Raw genomic sequence first — 5,591 nt, forward strand, 5'->3', positions numbered from 1 at the left:
TATTTTTCAAAGGGAAAATACCAAAAACCAAATAAACAAACACACAGAGGCAATGCTCTGTTTCTACCCTTCCAGGATCTTTTGTGCAGAAGAAGACTTTAAAAAAAATCACAGAGAAACAGAGTATTTCAACATCATAAAAGATTTCTGAGAAATTACTGGGTTAACTGCTGTAAATCCCTTTTTACATTCACTGCAGTGAAAACATATTACTTACTGGTGTAAAACCTTCATTCACATTTACTGGTGTGAAACTAGTTTTTTACATACTGCTGTAAAAAAAACTTACACAAACTTACAAATGCGCTCCACCATTTTCTTTATGCACTTGCAAAACCACACATGGTTTTCCTTCACTTCTGTTTTTCAATACCTACACAAAAACATTACAACATATTTGTGCACTGCTGTGCATACACCCTCTGTTTTACAAAATCAACACAGCCACCATTACAACCCACGAGCATATTTCTCCTTGGCTCGTTCATCTATATTTTTAACTCGTGTCTATGATCTTTTTACATACCATTACCCAAAAATGGTCAACGCATAAAAAAATATAAAAAGTTACGTACCCATATCCCTTACAATACTTAGTTAATGAGCATATGCGCCCATACCTCCGATTAAAAACATTTACGTGCAATATATGAAAACTTCAATATACTCCCTACCACTATGACATTTCATTAATTAAACGTATGGACAACAAAACTTTGATTTACTCCACGCTATGAATTTAATGTTTGTCGTATGCAGTTTTGGAGCAGCTTCGGGCGATCAACGGTTGAAGAAGGTGGAGGACATCCGACGGTGGAGGGCAATATCGGAAGACCAACAAGTGTTGAACTTTATCCCCCGAGATTCTTATGTTGCGTTACTTCAGGGCTGAACCACGTGTCATCACCAAAATTTCTCGGGTTCAAACATCGGAAAAGTACCTTTGCCTGAAATCAACCCGAGAGCTTTTCGGCTGGTTGGCTGAACGTTTTCTGGCAGTGGTCTGGCTGCGTTGAAATTACATTTTCAGTGAGGCGAGACGTGAAGCAATTGCAGAATGATACATAGTGTCACGACGCCTAGAAGTGTCCCGAAGGACTTTTCTCAGTATCTTTGCTTTCTGTGGAGTCAAACGCCCCCTTACAAACATGGAACGCTTGGCTGGAGGTTGCTCCATTTCTTCTTCAGTATCAACTGAACTCTTATGGATGGCATTGCCTTTTGTTTTCGACTCGTTTATTTGAAAGTCTGCCCGTCGGTCCTGATCAGCCTGGATCTGAGGCAGGTACTCAGGGTATCTGTATTTTGGACTGGAATTAGTATTGATCAACGACCATTGCTATCTCGCGTTGGGATCGGAAGCGTGCTTGTACAACGCATCGGTATTCTGTTTATGTGACAATAACCCTGTCTGGTTTGCGGACGTGAGTGATAACGAAATGACATTATTCGAAATCTCATCGCCAATGGTAAAACCTATATCTTTAGGTTTGAAAAAAAACAAGTTAATAAAAAACAATGTCAATACACATGTCAAATCCAACATCTTTACCCAAGTCACATGGACCAGTTAGTTCAAATTTACCGCATGTTAGATAAATATCTAATTTAATTGACAAAATAGATAAACATCAGTATCTATCAGTGGATTCGATGTATCATGTCTCCTATATGAATAATGGCGATGGCAAGAATCCATTTCAATATTATTAATTAAACCATTTGTAAATTTAGTTGAGCTTAATGTGAAAAAATAATTGTTGAAAATTTGCAATTGTATATTATATAAATTATAATTCTGGATGTATTAATAAATGTAATTTTTAAAATTTGAACTTACAATTTAATTTAAACTAAAATATTAAAATATTCGTTTCCCTTCATTTTAATTGATTAGGTTATAATTAAACTTAATATTATGATTAATTTTAAAAAATAAAATAAAATGTAAATAATATATCATTATTTTCAAATTATGTAATTTGAAAAAATATAATAAAAATAAATAGTGTAGTTTAATTAATAGATAAAATGATCTTTTAGATAACATGGTGTTTTTAGTGTAATACAATTTGAGGCGAAATTATGATAAAAACAAAAATACCAAAAAATGTCATGTTTTCTATTAGTTAAACATTAAAATATAATGAATAAAATGTATAGAAATCAATGTCAAATATAGGTACAAGGTTATAACACCTACCAAATAATCTATTTATTAAATGAAAATTTATAGTTTTTAAAGTGAATGGGGTAAATTGGAATACAACTTCAAACCTTTCAAGTAATGCACACTCCACAAATTATGAACAAGAAAGAGAATTAAATGAACTAATTTCTCTTGATTGTGGGGAAAGCTCTACCTCTCTAGAAGTCCTGCTTAGTGAGTGGAAGCCCCAGAAGTGATGATTTACGCTATGTGATGATTGATGCTATGTGATTCATTTCACTAGTTTCAATCCCACTTACTGGTTTAATTTCCAGTTGATTATTCAAACATCATGAATTTCCGTTGATTATTCAAAAATCATGAGAAATTAGTCAGTTACGACTAACTCTCATGGAAATGCAAGGAGTGCTAAGTGGACTATTCAAAAATCATGATGATATCTAATAAATGAAATGAGTTAAGACGAGAAATGAGTTAGGATGAGAGGATTATGTAGATTGATTAAAGATTGGAAGGAGTTTGAAGATCATGAAAGAGTAATAAAAATAGAAATGAGATATAAATTAGATAACAAACTAATATAACAATTATGAGAGAATAAGTGTTTAATGATACTAGAATATAGTAGAATCTGAAATGATGTGATCATTGATATGTAAGATGTTGGAATTAAAAGATGGCTGTACTATTAATAAATAATAGGTAGTGAGAATAATCACATTAAAATATTGTTGCAAAATAAGGATTGAAGAATTTTATATTAAAAAACTTGGAATATAGTATAATCTAAAATGATGTGATAATTGATATGCAATATGTTTGAAATAAAATATGGTTATACTATTAATAAATAATGGGTTGTGAGAATAATCACATTAAAATATTGTTGCAAAATAAGGATGGAGAAATTTTAAAATAAAAAACTTGGAAGGAAATGAACTGGGAAAAGGGTCTCCAAGAAGGAAAAGATTTTATTAATTAAGGTTTATTTAATAACATTAAAAATATATTAAATTAAGAGAGGGAATTCAAAGAATACTAAAAGGAAAGCCAAAAATAAAGAACTTTTTTAAATAAAAGGAAGGGATAAAGGGAAAGTTAAGGTTGAGGACCCGGACCAAGAAATAAAAGAGAGCTAAGAGAAAGAGTGGGGCATGGGACATTTATGCTCAATTGAATAGGTCTTACTAATGAAAGAAGATTTAAAATAGTAACTTAAATGGCTCACCTTCAAGTGCTCGCATTCATAGTAGGCTCTTAATGAATTGATTGTAGGAGAAATACATTATTTGAAAAAATGGGTGATGTGGTGAATACATTAGCTCAATGAATGAAGGAGAAGTATTACTTACATCTAGATCTTATTCATGCTTCACAACAAAATTAGAAAGAACTTGTTGTGTTGGAAATTATTAGGCCATACTTATGTCTTTCATTAGCAATTCAACCCAAGATAATTATTGCAATTGACTAGGATTTGGATTAGTCATCAACGTGATGACTGAGGGGCTCCCAAGATTGACTAAGTTTATAACCATATTATTGATTGAAGTTACATGTTGCTTCTGAATTTCAAAAACTTTGTTGATGATGCAAGAGGCATAATGGCGAGCTTACACTAAGATTTTGGTTTGATCAAAGAAAATCAGTGCTTATTTTTTAAGTAATGTCAAAAAATAGAATTTTTTGAGATGTGGTTATGGGCTGCGTCAATTATGTGTTACTTGATATAGGATTTGAAAGAACACCTTGTTTGACTAATGAAATACTTGCGATAGGAGAAATGGATTTGATAAGCCCTTAATCCCACCATGGGATCCAATTTTATCTTTGAAGATCATAATAATTGATTAAGAGTGTTGTGAGGTTTTACCATCTTCTTAATATTCCTTTTCGTGAATAATTTGCCAATGAAATTCATGGTGTCTTTGATATAAGGAAGATAGATAAGAGCATGGGTCTCGGAGAAGCTGGAAGTTTTAGAAATTGGATTCTTAGCCCATGAAAATATATCCTAATTTTGGAGATGGCCTAAGCATCATCTATTAAGGATTTGGCAATTGGGTTATTTGATTCTCTAGCAATTGGGGGTTGAAAATTCGAGTGGCATGAGTGAGTAGGGTTTTCAAAAATATGGATTTTTTATGAAGGTGATGTTGTGAATGGGAATAGAGATACAAGTTGTGTAAATATTTTTCCTGTAAAAAAGGCAAGAGAGAGATCCATCTGGAAGACAAGAGATGAGGACATCCAAAAATGGAAGAGCTTGATCTTTTTCTAGATCCCTAGTGAATTGGATATGGGGGGCTATTTTGTTAAGGAATTCAAGGAAGATGATAAGAGTGGATTATCCATGAGACCCAAAGATAAAAATATAAACAAAAAAATGGTATCAACTTTTTGGTTTCATATTCAAAGGGTTTAGGGTGATGGTTTCAAAATGTTCCATAAAGTTGTTAGCAGTAATCAAGGATAGAGAAGATCCCATGGACGTTGTGCTTTTGGTTTGATCATAAAAACTTCCTTCAAAGGTGGACATGTTAAAAGACAGGTAGATCTGAAAAATGTTAAGAGCATGGTCTACTAACTTAGAAATGACATCAATGGCTTCAGGCACTGGGATCTTAGTGAATAGAGATACTACATCAAAGCTAACCATAATGTCTTATTCATCCAAATGAATGTATTTTTTTAAATGGATGAAGTTAGAAGAGTCCTTTATAAAGGAGGAGGTTTTTCTAGCAAAATATTAGTGTTTTTTAGCAAGAAAGATACTAAGGTCGGGAGTGGGATCTCCTATAGCATTGAAAATAGGCCTCATGTGGATTGGTTTGTGAATCTTGGGTTGAACATATAATTGGGGAGTTTAAGGTTTATGAGGAAAAAGATAGAAACTAAAGATGAAGCTTTGAAAGCTCTAGATGAGAAAGAGAGAAGGTCATGAGGTTTAGATTTGTACCTCTAATATATGAATATACAATTATTGACCTCATCTCTTCCTCTTATAAACATCACACTAAAATTACCGTCAATTCCATTAACAATCTTATTCTCAGATCCATCAAATATTCCTCTTTAGATCCTTTACTTCAAAAATGTCTCATTCCACATAACCATAAAACTATTTGAATCTATGTCCAACCCAAGATTCACAAGCCTAACATCTCCTTGAGGCCTATTTCAATGCTACAAGAGCTCCCGGTCATTCTCCTAGTGATTTTTTTCTAACAAATTCCAATCTTTCATTTGAAAAAACTTCCTTCTTAAAGGATTCTTTCGACTTCATTCATAAAACTAAGTACCTTCAATTTTATTAAAAGGGAATTATGGTTAGCTTTGTTATATTATATCAGTTCATTAAGGTCCTGGTTCTAAAAGCCATTGATCTCATTTCTAATTTATTTCGAAACCATCTCCATAG

Source organism: Pinus tabuliformis, chromosome 1_2 (genome assembly GCF_031772625.1).
Source record: "Pinus tabuliformis cultivar Carrire ecotype Pingquan chromosome 1_2, CPIR1, whole genome shotgun sequence".
In the NCBI taxonomy this organism is placed as follows: Eukaryota; Viridiplantae; Streptophyta; class Pinopsida; order Pinales; family Pinaceae; genus Pinus; species Pinus tabuliformis.